Source organism: Lissotriton vulgaris, chromosome 8, assembly GCF_964263255.1.
Source record: "Lissotriton vulgaris chromosome 8, aLisVul1.2, whole genome shotgun sequence".
Lineage (NCBI taxonomy): Eukaryota > Metazoa > Chordata > Amphibia > Caudata > Salamandridae > Lissotriton > Lissotriton vulgaris.
The window spans coordinates 589,145,238-589,160,778 of NC_141696.1; positions in this window are offsets into that span (position 1 = coordinate 589,145,238).

The following is a 15,541-nucleotide window of genomic DNA, read 5'->3' on the forward strand; positions in this document are numbered from 1 at the left end:
GGGGCAGCGTGACAGCGGAAAAAGGAGTTTAACTAAACAATGTTTTGGATAATGTTGGGCAAGCGCAGCATTCCTGAAGGGACTGAAATACCTAGTTAATGTGTAGAGTGGAAAACGTTTAATGTGTTCATTATCTGCTGTTTTCCTCATTTTAGTTTATCTGCGTCCAGGGATGTGGTCTTTATAAACCAAACTGCTTACGTTTTTTAGGGATATAAGCAATGGACATTGAAACGGTTCACTTCTAGGCCCTATAGTCATTTCCTTAACTTTTCAAGCAAAAACACTCAGTGATTTCTAAAAAATTAGTGTAAAAGCATTAAGGTAACCACGTTGTTCCTGCTTACATTTCACATGCTTTACTTAATCTTGCATTTCCTATGAGTGTTTGCTTATTCCAGGATGCTGTTACTTTTTTTTTAGGCAGCATATTACACTTGCCTAGTGCATTATTTAAATTGAGTCACATCCAGGTGTTTATAGCATGGCATGATTTGGTTGTAAGCTGAAGGCAGTGCGAGTTTCTCTCAGTGGGGCAGTATGGTGCTCAGTGGGGGAGAGGATGTGGCACTATGGCCACAGCTGTCTATTTTGGCACTGGGGAACCAGGTTCAGCCTTCATGACCAGTCCACCAGATCACTCTCTTGAAGGAGCACATTCCCATGCTAGACCACGTCAAGACCGTAGATGCCTTGGTGTCATAGCACTAGCAGGTTGAACCTAGTCCAGACAAGTGTGCGTTAACTTTGAAGGCCTGTCCACCACAATCCATACTGAAGTTCACCTCCAGTCTTGCGGGCAGGCCTACGAAGCAGCACACCCTAGAGCAACAGTGACTCTGTCACTGAGGTCACAGGACCCCTGAAATCAGTCTGCCTTACCTATTGGTACCTCCAATGGCCTTGTTACGGCAGTGGAAGTGCAACTAATCAGGGATCGGCAATGCAGGATTTGCACACACACCAAACTATGTTTGCAAACTTTACTGCCTCTCTGCTTTATGCACAAGCACTTTTAACATGTACTGACTGCTTTGGGGCCACTGGAATTATACAGCTATGGGGGACGAAATTATGCCGCAGTGTTTACTGAATTATGCAGCAAAATGGCTGCAGCGTAATGCAGTATATTTTCTGATACTTTATTATTTTGACTTTTTACACATACTAACTGTCTTTGCAAAGATTTTGCCTAATAAGTACCAGTGTAGCATACAAATGAAGCAGTGAGAAAGGTGACCAGTCAACCTTTGCAAAGGGCCCCGCACTTCGCAGCAACACAAGTCACATTTTTTAGTAACCTTTCATCCATTTGAGCTACAAACAATTTATTAGTTATCATTGGCAAATTATGCAGCAGATGATGTATTATGTGACAAATATGGCAGAGCCATAATTATGTGGAATACATTTCAAACTAGGATAATTTCTCGTAAAGGTAATCCATGACCACCAAGCATGGACTGAAAGAGAAGAGGCATCTTTCCAACAAAAAGTAATGGATTTTAAAGCAGCTGTGATTAGAAAATTAAACAATTTTGCCTCTGACTCAGAAAGGGGATAAGGTAGGGCAATCGATTTGCAAATCAATAAATTAAAGGAAATATCACCTTGTAAAGGTAAAATTTTCAAAATTACATTCCATACTTCCAACCAAAATTTCATAATAACTGAACACTCAAATAACATATGGCAAAGTGAACCAGGGATAGCATTGCAGTGCCAACAAACATCAGAAAGTAACAGTTTTGCACGAAATAAACGTGATGGAGTCCACAAAGTGTTAAATAAAATATAAGCATTGGTTTGATAAAGGGACACTGGGAGCCAGCCAGAGATACTGTCAAGCCATATAGAGGACCATGAGTCATCTGACAGGGAGATGGAAAGCTCATTGTTCCAGAACGACGAAATAATCTGAACATTGGAGCCGTGTGAGGTGGAAAGTTTTTTATAAAAAACAGAGACAGCTTTAGGGGACGATGTTACAGCTGTGACGTAAATTAATAGGTCATTTGTGGTGGAAGAGGGAACACCATTGGGGAAGGAATCCAAAATAGAGTTACACAAAAATTGATATTTTAAAAGGTCAGTAGCTGGGATACCAAACTTTAACTGTAGTTGTTCAAAAGGAATAAAAGCAGTACCATTAAAGACATCTTTAAGATATAAAATTCCTTTTGAAATCCAAGAGGACCAGAAGGTAATGTTTCTATTCAATTTAAGTAGTGCACTGTGCCATAAACACAAGTGGACTGTGGAGAGTAGGGGTAATTCAAAATTAGAATCTAAATCATTAATTATCAATCTGGAGGATTTAATAATAGAAGAAAGATGAACAACCTTCGCTGTGGATGACATTGACATCAATGAAGGTAAAGAAAAGGGCCGCACAATGGATGCTTCAATATCCAACCAAATTGGAGGTTTTACCATATGTGAAGTATTAAACCAAAGGGCACTCTGCTTTAAGATAAAAGCTTTATGGTAAAGGTGAAAGTCTGGCAGGGAAAAACCAGCTTGGGTCTTAGGAATTTTTAACTTTTTGTAAGAAATACGAGGGACTTTGTTAGACCAAAGGAGTTTAGATAAGAAAGTGTCAACAATTTTATAAAAACTGAGAGGAAATTGGGTAGGGATCATAGCTAAAGAGTAAAAAACTTTAGGCGCTATATTCATTTTTATAGACTCCATTCTCCCCCACCAAGTGAGATGAAGGGCAGACCACTTGGACGTTTTGTTTTTAATGTAGTCAATTATGAAATCAGAGTTAAGTTTTAATGTAGCTGGCAGCGATGAAGCAAATAGAACACCCAAATATTTAACTTTGGTTGGTTGGATCTAGGCTGCTTTTAACGCCTTAAGAATGTATCCTTTTTATATAAATCTCTGTAGACTTTTCCCCACATTTTTAACTGTCTGTAACAATGATTTTTTCTTTTAATGGATTTGTAGTAATACTTGGTAATTGTTTAATGTGATTTAACGTCTGTACTTTTATGATATATTTTATCGAATAAAGTATTACAACAGAATTTCATTACATTTTAACGTGATGATTCAAACCATCAACGTTTTATTTAATAAGAGCGAGGTCCTCATTTTGAGAGGAAAAAACCTGACAACACCTCCCTGATTTTTACTACCGGCCCCCTAAGCCCAAGACCAACTGATGTTTTGGAGAATGTGTGACTCTCACACCAGCGTGTGTGAAATGATGACAACCACCCTTCCGCCAGTGCCACCTAGAAATTAAGTGTACTTTAAGTGGGTGGGGCAGCGTGACAGCGGAAAAAGGAGTTTAACTAAACAATGTTTTGGATAATGTTGGGCAAGCGTAGCATTCCTGAAGGGACTGAAATACCTAGTTAATGTGTAGAGTGGAAAACGTTTTATGTGTTCATTATCTGCTGTTTTCCTCATTTTAGTTTATCTGCGTCCAGGGATGTGGTCTTTATAAACCAAACTGCTTACGTTTTTTAGGGATATAAGCAATGGACATTGAAACGGTTCACTTCTAGGCCCTATAGTCATTTCCTTAACTTTTCAAGCAAAAACACTCATTGATTTCTGAAAAATTAGTGTAAAAGCATTAAGGTAACCACGTTGTTCCTGCTTACATTTCACATGCTTTACTTAATCTTGCATTTCCTATGAGTGTTTGCTTATTCCAGGATGCTGTTACTTTTTTTTAGGCAGCATATTACACTTGCCTAGTGCATTATTTAAATTGAGTCACATCCAGGTGTTTATAGCATGGCATGATTTGGTTGTAAGCTGAAGGCAGTGCGAGTTTCTCTCAGTGGGGCAGTATGGTGTTCAGTGGGGGAGAGGATGTGGCACTATAGCCACAGCTGTCTATTTTGGCACTGGGGAACCAGGTTCAGCCTTCATGACCAGTCCACCAGATCACTCTCCTGAAGGAGCACATTCCCATGCTAGACCACGTCAAGACCGTAGATGCCTTGGTGTCATAGCACTAGCAGGTTGAACCTAGTCCAGACAAGTGTGCGTTAACTTTGAAGGCCTGTCCACCACAATCCATACTGAAGTTCACCTCCAGTCTTGTGGGCAGGCCTACGAAGCAGCACACCCTAGAGCAACAGTGACTCTGTCACTGAGGTCACAGGACCCCTGAAATCAGTCTGCCTTACCCATTGGTACCTCCAATGGCCTTGTTACGGCAGTGGAAGTGCAACTAATCAGGGATCGGCAATGCAGGATTTGCACACACACCAAACTATGTTTGCAAACTTTACTGCCTCTCTGCTTTATGCACAAGCACTTTTAACATGTACTGACTGCTTTGGGGCCACTGGAATTATACAGCTATGGGGGACGAAATAATGCCGCAGTGTTTACTAAATTATGCAGCAAAATGGCTGCAGCATAATGCAGTATGTTTTCTGATACTTTATTATTTTGACTTTTTACACATACTAACTGTCTTTGCAAAGATTTTGCCTCATTAGTACCAGTGTAACATACAAATGAAGCAGTGAGAAAGGTGACCAGTCAACCTTTGCAAAGGGCCCCGCACTTCGCAGCAACACAAGTCACATTTTTTAGTAACCTTTCATCCATTTGAGCTACAAACAATTTATTAGTTATCATTGGCAAATTATGCAGCAGATGATGTATTAAGTGACAAATATGGCAGAGCCATAATTATGTGGAATACATTTCAAACTAGGATATTTTGTCATTCATGTTTGAACTGCTCTTGTGGAAAAGGGCAAGAGTAGTTCTGATGACAGAACCTGCATGGCTCGGAGACAGATAGTTTGTGTTTCTACTTTTGAGCATATATGGCACATTCTGTGATTGGAAATGTATCCCACTTTATGAATGTATTTTAATGTCAATAACTCAAATGAAACCTTTAATAAGCATGTGAATCCATTGGTTGAATTAAATAATGTAATAAGCTGTAACTGGTCATTGAAATGCTAAACAAATACTAGCAATAGGGATGTCCTTCTCCTTCTAACCACACCTCTGACTCCGCCCACTGACCCAATCCTCAGGTTATTCCCACCCTCTGATTCTCTGCTCACAGTTCCCCTACTTTTTTCCCCCCACTTCGATCACTGGTTGGGTTCAGTTATGTTCTCTCTTCAATTCTCTGCAGTGGGGGCTGCTTTTATTCAGGGACCTGGGCCCCGGATTTGCTTGCATGCCATTTGCGAGACTTTAGCCACCACAAACAGTACACCCATCATAAAATAAGCCTTACTTTTGTGGATGTCAGCCTGGGGCCCTGCAAGAGTATTTGATTTATTGATGCTTCTTTATTGGAGGGTCCGGTTTCTCCAGATGGGGTGAAACATTTGACAAATGTTTTTTTCAACAGCCATTCTCCGTTATAGCCTGCTGGGAACTATGAAAGTGAACGAACAGCATGACCCAAATGTCTTCAATCCCATGCTTCCTCTGGAGGAGCAGTGTTCTGTTAATATATATGGCTATGTTAACTTTTCATTGTGCTGAAAATACCCAATTGTGTTGCGCATTCACGCATTCAGAGTAAATCGCGCATGCCCTTAGTTCTTTTTTCTGCAACATTTGTATATATATTAGGCAATACTTCAGTGATTATTTTTCTTCAGCAGTGATGTAACATAAGTACCCGCAGTGTGGGGTTGCAGAACTCCAGGGGGCACACTCAGCAAAATTGGTAGGTGTTAGGGAGGGGGCCCCTTCCAAGTACTTTTCAGGGGGGCCCCCTTACGTTTTGTTACGCCAGAATAATTAGGCAATAAGCTACTGTGGAGACACCCATGGGATCAGAAATCAAAGAGAAAAATGAGTCAGAAAACCATTGTTTTTGTGGTGATATCGTGAAAAATTGTGGACATTACCCAGCATTTTATGCACCATGATCTCGGCTTGGATGAAGATTGAAAGGGGCATTAGGAAGCACATGATGGATAAAAAAAAACATCAAACATGAAGGAAGAAGCAATCAGTTACAATCTGTGAGAAGCCAATCTGGAAAAAAAGAGATATCTGGTTTCCAAATAATCAACCATTTGGCTCACCACAAGCGCACAAATATACTGTCCCATAAGCAAAGAAGAAAGCAACATGTACGAATTTTCCGACTAGACAGTCAGGAATAAATTACCAACCTGACAGTTTGCCTCTAGGGAAGTAGGAAAAAAGCTTACCTCCAGAGCAAAAGATAATGAAGAAACATGACGCTATATTGGAAGGGAACACTTTGGTTAGAGTCAATACAATACAGCCATTCCTTTCCAAGAAAAACAAAAAGAGACTTAAGAAATGCTGCAAAAAGAAAAAGAGTAATGTTAATAACAGCTTCAAAGAAAAAGTAAGAATGCATCAGAAACTAGGCCTTGATATACAAACAAGCAATCCTGAAAAAACAAGTGCACAGCTGTCAACGATAATAATTGTAATATCTGCTGCGGTGGACAGCTCAGGGACTGAGAGGAGTAATAGACATTCCCTGATACAACCTGAAAGTATTGAGACAGAGGCATGGCATGGAGTGTATAAACATGTCAGGCTAGATGAGGCAATGAGGGATTTTAAGCAGGCAGTTGGCCCAATTCATACCCGTTATACTGTGGAGGTGGCTTAAAATGAAGATCTTTAACCCATATTCAATAAGTCCCACTTATTCACGGAGCAAAGTGCTGGAATTCAGAGCGACCTCAAACAGGAAGCTTAGGCGGTGCAGTTCATTCTTAGCAGCAAGAAACCTAATGTTGGAGAATATATCAATAACACAACAAATTTATTGGAAGGTTCCCCTGGTAATTTACACATGGAGGGGAGTAAACAATGCCAAAAAAGAGACCCTGTGGTTTGTTTTTGCAAAAGGGGTCAGAAATACTGACTAAGAAAAGACGTGTGAGGGGGTATTGGTCTTAGGGGAGTCCTAACTCTCAATTAAATTTTAATGGCAAAGAAATATAGAACACTTTTCATACTGTATACCCAGACATTGTTCAATAAACAGGTCCACCAAAGATATAAGCACAATTAACATAATTTATTATGGTACCTCCCTTAAGGGTTACATTCTAAATTATTAAAAAACATTATTAAAATAATTTTCCACGTAATAAAAGATTTGTGATAAAAGACAGTCAAAAGAAAGAGTTGACGCGGCGTTTTGGTCTTTGTTTACAATAGTCACACCTTCATCAGGACATTTGACAATTGACTTGTAATCTTGATTTGAAGCTTTTTTTTTAATTAAAAGACTTCAAATCGACTGGAAACTTGTATCAATCTGTTTCTTCTGATAATGTGGTACCTGCGTTAAGGCAACTGTCCTTCTAGTTCAACACGGAGGAGCCACCGTAATTTACTATGTGGCCATTTTCAATAGGAGTATCGGATGCCTTCTTCAATTCGGAATCAAGAGTTATATGCTTGTTTTTACGCGAAAAGTGAGATTAGTTAATCACTCATCCTGCCTCCCCTCTAAGCCGATTACTTGGTCGGATCATTTCATTGTAGAGTTTCACATCAAGACAACGGTTGCACCTGGCCCCCTTGGCAGCCCACATTCCCTTGGAACAAGAAGGAACTGGCAAAAACTGAATCTGGAGCAACTTAATCATTCCTTAAAAGAAACCCTCCCCCCTTCTGCTAATATTACCACGGATGACGTGGGCAAGATCAGCACCTGGCTTACTTCTGCTATTGAGTCCTGCCTTCCGGCACGTAAATGTAAACAAAAGTTCCTGCACCCTCCTGCCCCTTGGTTCAATGAAGAACTCAAAATGGAAAAGTCACGCTGCAAAAGACTGGAGCGCATTTGGAGATCCAACTACCTGTCGGCAGATAAAGAGAACTACAAACTTGCATTACATAAATACCACACTCTATGTAACACCGCCAGGGCTAATCATGTTAACGACACGATACTGAAAGCCCAGAATCGTCCTAAAGCCCTCTTTAAGGCAGTTCAGGAACTATCGGGTATGTCATGCGCCCCCAAATCCCCCTGCCTGGATAGCAATCAATGTAATTCCTTGGCAGAGTTCTTTACATCAAAAATTGATAGCATCTACGCGGGCTTTGGCGCTTCACCTTCTGTCTTACCCAGGTCACCATTCCAGCAACACGACCAACTCTCCATACAGGATGATCCTGAACGACTCTCTCCTCCTCGATTAGATAAATGGGAATGTATCTCCATGCCCGTCTTCCAGAAATTGTTGGCAGAGATTAAATCCGGCTCTCCCTTGGATCCCATGCCTCCCCAGATTCTTTGTACTTTAGACACTGTCCCTCTGGACTGTATCTTGGCTCTTTTGAATGCATCTCTCACTGAGGCAGTGGTTCCTAACATCTGGAAGCATGCGATGGTGGTTCCACTGCTGAAGAAAGCTAATGCGGATGTCAGCAACCCAGCCAACTTCCGGCCCATTTCCCTGCTTCCCTGCCTCTCAAAGGTGTTGGAGAAACATGTTAATCGTCACCTCACCACCTACATTGAATCAGCGAACGTCCTCCACCCTTCTCAGTCTGGTTTCCGGGCGGGCTTCTCTACGGAGTCCACCCTTTTGGGAGTCTCAGAGACAGTCAGGCGCCAGGTAGACAAAGGGGAGACAGTGGCACTCATCCTTTTGGATTTGAGTGCCGCTTTTGACACCGTCTCCCATAGCATCCTTCTGTCTGCCTTGAAGTCTGTTGGTATCTGCGGCCCCGCCCTTGCCTGGATCTCTGATTTTCTTTCTTATCGCACTTTCCAGGTTTTCTCCCCCTCTTCTGTGTCCACTGTTCACAACTCTCTGTATGGCGTTCCCCAAGGTTCTATTCTTAGTCCTTTATTTTTTAACCTTTATGTCAGACCTCTTGCTTTTCTTGCTGAACAGACTGGACTTTCTGTTTTTTCTTATGCTGATGATACCCAAATTATTTTCTCCCTCTCCTCTAATCAACACTCCCCTTCCTCTTCTCTCTGTTCTGGACTCACTGACATCGCCAACTGGATGCTGACTAACAAGTTAAAGCTGAACGGCGATAAAACAGAGCTTCTCCTGTTTGGGCCGGATTCCGCTCTCTGGGGCCCGCAACATTGACCTCAGCAAATGGGACCTTTACCGATCCCAGCAACTTCAGCACATAATCTGGGGTCCTCTTTGATAATCAGTTATCCATGAGACAACATGTGGTCAAGGTCTCGGCCACCTGTACCACCATCATCAGGTGGCTGAGGAAGATCACATGGATGTTGCCTCCAGATACCCAGAAGTCAGTGGTCCAGGCCCTAGTGACATCACGGCTGGACTACGGTAACGTACTCCTTCTGGGTGCCTGTAAGGAGGTCACCCGGAAGCTCCAAGTAGTTCAGAAAATGGCTGCCCATCTACTTTGTAACCTACGGAGAACAACCTCAGTCTCTTCTTCCCTGCGTAGCCTTCACTGGCTGTGCATAGAATCTAGGACCAAATTTAAAGCACTTTGCTTTATGCACCGTATCAAAACTGGAAAAGCCCCCCACTATCTTTCCACCTTAGTCCAGCAATACTGTCCCTCCCGCACCCTCAGGTCTTCCACTCACTGCAGATTCTCTGTTCCCCGCTTCAAGCGTGCCAGAGTCGGCGGAAGCTCGTTCTCCCATCTGGCACCTACGCTCTGGAACTCGCTTCCCATCCCTCTGCGGTCTGAAACATCCTATATCAAATTCCGCAAAGGTGTGAAAACCTGGCTGTTTTCTCTGTAACCGATTCCTTAACTTCCGTTGCCCTCTTTTACTTCTGTTCTCTTAGCGCCGGGAAACCCACGGGTAGCTGAGCGCTCTACAAAATCAGATATAATAATAATAATAATAATGCTTGATTAGCTTCCTGTTTTTCATCAGCCTTAATAAGTGGATTTGGCCTCCTTGCTCCCCCGTGTTCGAGTCCTCCAGGGAAATGGATGAATGATTAGCTAATCTCACTTATTGCGTAAAAACGAGCATATAAGTCGTGATTCCGAATTGAAGAAGGGATCCAATACTCCCATTGAAAACGGCCACATAGTAAATTACGGTGGCTCCTCTGTGTTGAACTATAAGCACAGTTGCCTTAACGCAGGTACCACATTATCAGAAGAAACAGATTGATACAAGTTTCCAGTCTATTTGGAAGTCTTTTAATAAAAAAAAAGCTTCAAATCAAGATTACAAGTCAATTGTCAAATGTCCTGATGAAGGTGTGACTATTGTAAACAAACACCTAAACGCCGTGTCGACTCTTTCTTTTGACTGTCTTTTATCACAAATCTTTTATGACGTGGAAAATTATTTTAATAATGTTTTTTAATAATTTAGAATGTAACCCTTAAGGGAGGTACCATAATAAATTGTGTTAATTGTTCTTATATCTTTGGTGGATTTGTTTATTGAACAATGTCTGGGTATACAGTATGAAAAGTGTTCCATATTTCTTTGCCATTATAATTTATTTGAGAGTTAGGACTCCCCTAAGACCAATACCCCCTCACACGTTTTTTCTTAGTCAGTATTTCTGACCCCTTTTGCAAAAACAAACCACAGGGTCTCTTTTTTGGCAGAATATATCAATAATGCAGCAGCTAGGACAGGCACTTGCATTCATATGAATAGTGACAAGGAGCAAGCAGTTTTAAATGGTCTTCAATCTAACAAAAACAACAACTTCCTTGGGCGTGGCCTAGCAAGATGGCCATGTAGACTTATGTGCCGGTGCTTCCCTTATGGGCAAATTAATCCAGCATAATCCTTAATAATCCTGCCCGTTTATTCACTCAATACAATGCGTAACTATATCCACTCCCCGCTGGAAGCCGGCGAAACTGTAAAAGTTCTCTACCTGGAGGAAATTCAGAAGTGTAAGGAGGACCGAGTCAGCTGGTCTGATTGTGCAAATCAGTGAAGCAGCAGGGAGGAGCCCGAGGAAATACAGGGATCTCTGTGACACAGGAAGAAAGCGTTACAACAAGGTGAGCGGGCAAGTCCGAGGAATCGAAGGGACCTCGCTGCAGAATACCAGCTGAAGAACCCCTCGTGCCCCAGAAAAAGCAGGAGCAGGGAAGCCATAGGAGGCCTAAGTGGCCAAGATAGAGTGAAGCCCTGTCGAGTAGTGTAGCTGAGGCACCGAAATCCGTGCCCTGTTGTGACTGAAGGGATTTATTCCGCATTGGAGTAGACAGAGGGGGCTCCCAGCAACCCATAATAAGTATTCAGGTAGGGATCCCTTTTGTGTCCTGTGGGGGCAGAAGTGGAAGAGGCGGTGGACCAAATGGGCATACCCCGCTGAGCAGAGCATAGAAGATAGAATCAGCCCATGGGCAGCAAAGGAAAAGAAGCAGCGAGTGGGTAGTAAGGCCAAAGGGAATCAGACTGACTGCATAAACTGGGAGTTTCATGGTTATGAATAGTGTCCCTTGAAAGGGACTCAGGGGAGGCCCAAAATAACACAGTGGGAGGTTTGAGTTGTGAGAACCATACCAGACCGGTAAGGTACTCCAACAAGCAGTGGAAGAGCCACTCATGGCTGCAGTGCTACACAGAACAGGCAGCAGAATAGACTGTAGCCCATGCAGGATTTAAGTGGTGCACAGAAGTAGTGAGCTCCCTGGCAGGGGTTTGGGAGGAGGCCCCCGAAAGGGCCACACACTCAGGCTGCAGTCTGACAGCTTAAGGGAGACCACAGGGGAAGCAGCAAATGGGAGGGGCAGCCAGCAGATAACGTACGTTCTGCATTGATTGTAGGCAGTAAGCAAGGACGCTGATCTAAGTAACCAGGGAAGGGCTGGGGCGCAAGGAAAAAGGATCTGCAACAGGGTGGACAGTAAAAGCAGACATATTTGCCAGGAGATAAAGTAGACAAAACAGTCAGGGTTGTAGAAGACCCGTATGAGGCACTGATGATACTAGGTAAAGGCGACCACACCCCAAACTGCTGAATAGACCCGAACCAGAGGCACCCTGAGTTTGGGAGTCAGACCTAAAGTGAAATAAAGTTTGGGGTTTAGAGGTGGACCCAGGGACTGAAATAACTTAGGAGGCTAGTAGAGTGCGCTGACCTTGTAAGACTGAAGACATATAGTGAAACAAGACAGAGATATACTCCGGAAAAGCGGCGAACATGAAAACAGATCAGGTAATCCAGAGATGCATAACCACGACAAGTAACAGATAACACTGAATTCAACATGGAAAAGATAAGGGGGCAAAACCACAATCCAATAGGATAATAAACTATGTATTACCCCTTCTCAAGTGCCCTGAGGTCTGAGTGGAGAGCACGACAGGGGTGAAAATGATCTGCCACGAAAATGATTCACTGACATTAGAAGATGCACTACAGGCACTACAATCTACGCACGAAGATATGGTATACAGAATGAATGCAGTGGCCATAGATGTAAATCTGCTACAATGTTACCTAGTAGTTTAAAGTAACCAAAAGTAGAAAAAAAACAAAAAATATAGATGTAGAAAAAGTGAGGGATAGATAATCAGTAAATAAGATCAAAAAAAGTTCAAAGAAGGGGGCGTGGCTTCGAGGGCGAAGATGGCGGACGCGGATCTGTAGAGCTCCTGCCGGCCCGATCCTTATCCGCTATTTTATCCTTGCCCTGAACCCTCTTCCTTCATCTACTGCTGTGGAGGTGCTTGCTGGTGTCCGGCGGAGCACGGTGGTGTGGTTGTTGGAGCTCCGGACCTCCGCTGGCGCGTCCGTTGGAGAGTGTGCCTGCTGGGCCTACTTGCCGCGCGGCGAGCCGTGACCTCAATTTCTGTCCCGCCCGCCGGCTAGCCCTAGACGCCGGCCGGACGTCGTGCATCTGGGCCCGCGAGGTTGGGGCGGAGTCACCGGAGGTTGAGTGACGATGCGCCCTGCTGCTGCATCCTGCGGAGTGGTGTCCCGACGAGGCGGCGGTGCAGGTCCAACAATCGCCCGCTCAGGCTACCCTAACGGACTCGAGGGGCCTGCCGAGCCGACTGGAGCGGATAGACTAGCGGCGCCATTTCGGCGGCCCCGCTTTGGGCCTGTGACTGGTGACTACTGCGCCTTGGTGGAGTGACTTTGCCTGGGTCCCGGCCTGTGTTTTGGCGGACTGGTGGCGTGTGGATACCGAGTGGCTTGGTGTGCTCCGGACGCCCCGGCCAGGGCCTGATTGATAGCCGTTCGCACGGGGCGACCCTGCTGCGGGTGCGTGTTGCCTGGCCGTCTCTGCCGCCATGACTAGGGGCGGGGGCGGCACTGCCGCCGCTAAGACGGGACCTATTGATAAATTCACCGGCTCTGGAGGAGGTGCCGGGGCAGCCGGTGGGGGCCAGAATGCTGGACCGGACAATGCAGTGCTGCTGACGGCCATTACACAGTCCCGTGACATGCTGGACGCAAAGATCGGCGCGGTGGGTGCCGATGTGATGCTACTGCGCCAGGACCTTCGCAATGCGGTCGCCCGCATCACTGAAACAGAAACCAGGGTAACGACGGTAGAAGGCAACGTTGGCGCCCTGAAGAAGAGGGTTGCCGACCTGGAGCAGACGCAGCGGAGCCTAGCACTTCGTGTGGAGGACGCTGAAGGGCGGGCGCGGCGGAACAACCTGCGCTTTGTCGGCTTTCCGGAAGACTGCGAGAAGGGGCCTATGGCTGCTTTCCTATCCCGGTGGCAGGAGAGCTGGCTACCTCCGGACACCCTGTCGCGCTGCTTCGTGGTGGAGCGCGCCCATCGCGCCTTGACACAGAAGCCGCCGGCTGGGGAGCGGCCTCGCCCGATCATCGCCCGGATCCTCAACTTCCATGATAGGGACGTCATTCTCTGTGAGGCACGGCTCAAAGACACTCTGCTCTATGATAACTATAAGATCATGATTTTCCCGGACTATACCAGGCTGGTCCAGCAGCAGAGGCATTCCTTCCTGGCAGCCAAGGCCAAGCTGCGAGGCCTGAAGATTCAATACTCGCTGCTCTACCCGGCCCGCCTCCGGGTGATCTTCAACTCTAAGACCCACTTTTTCGATACTCCGGAGGCCGTCTTCAGATGGACCGACGAGGCGGTCAGGCTTCGACCACACGTCCAGCCGGGGTTGCACTCCGGATCCTCGCGCAGCTCCTCTCAGGAACGGAGCGATCAGCCGAACAAAGGGAAGCGGCATCGAAAGTCTCGCTCAAGACGGAGGTCCTTGTCCCGAGACCCCCTTCTGGGGGACACGCAGCCTGATACCGATCACTCTGGCAAGGGCCCCTGATCATTGTCCGCTGACTATCTACTCCTTGCCTTTCATCTATGGCCGTGCACTGTGGCGGCTGCATACTGGTCGGCGGTACTGACATGGGTTGGTGCAGTATTACCTTGTTCTTTGGCGAATGCTTGGTACTCTTGCGGACTGATGTTCTTTGTAATGCATTGCTTTTGATCGTGATATATGCTGGGGGGGGTTTGGGGCACGTTCCATGGGCTGCCTCCTCCTGTTGGGACTGGGGGTGGTTTTGGGAGTGTGTCTGGTTGGTGGTAGGGGGGCTGTTTGGGATCCTTTGGCATGACTGGCTTTCGGCGCTATGTTTTGGGCCTGAAGAACCGTATGCCGCGACAGATACTTCATTGTTTCTTGAGGTGTAGGGGTGGGGGAGGGGGGAATTGGGATGTTGGGTTGCTTGTGGGGTGGGTCTGGTTACCGGGGGTTGTGGGTTTCGGGGTTCTGTTTTGTGGGGTACACGTGGTCTTCGTGATCTTTGCAACTGGGGTGTTGGAGGCCTGGGTCGGGAGCTGGGGATTGTGGGGTTTGGCACATTGTGATAATGGCTGATGTTCCACGGATAGCGTCTTCTGGCGCTTCCATGCGTATTCTAAGCTGGAATGTTCAGGGGCTCCTGGACAAGATTAAGCGGGGGGCAGTGCTTCGCTGGGCGAAGAGGGACCTGGCGGATGTGCTCCTTCTCCAGGAAACACACATGCTGGGCACTAAGGCATTGAGTTTGCAGCGGTTTGGCTTTCATCAGGTGTTCCATGCCGGGTTTACTAGGGGCTCGAGGGGGGTGGCCATTCTTATCCACAGACGGTTGGCTTACACTCACGAGCGTCAGTGGCTCGATCCTCAGGGCCGCTTTGTGTTTGTACAGGGGAAGATTGGTGCGGAGCCTGTGGTGTTTGGTAGTGTGTATGCCCCTCCCCCGCTGCAGTGGACCCTTGCGGAGCGATTGTTTGCCCTATGGACTGAGCTCCCCCGCTCCCTGGCTGTAATTGGTGGCGACTGGAATGATGTGGTGGACGTGGCGTTGGACAGGCAGGGGGGCAGGGGGTGGCGACCGTAGCCTCCCCTACACGGTTGGGGGCCATGATTGATGGTCTTGGATGGGTGGATGTCTGGCGGCACCTGCATGCGGAGAGGCTGGAATACACGTACGTCTCGGCTGTTCATGGCTCCCTCTCGCGCCTTGATTGTGTGTTTGTACCGGGGGCCTTCCTTGATAGGGTGAAGGGGGCAGCGATCCGGCCTCGCAGGTTATCTGACCATTCCCCCGTGGCAGTCCAAATTGATCTTTGCAAGGCGCGCCAACCGTTCCGGTGGCGGATGTCT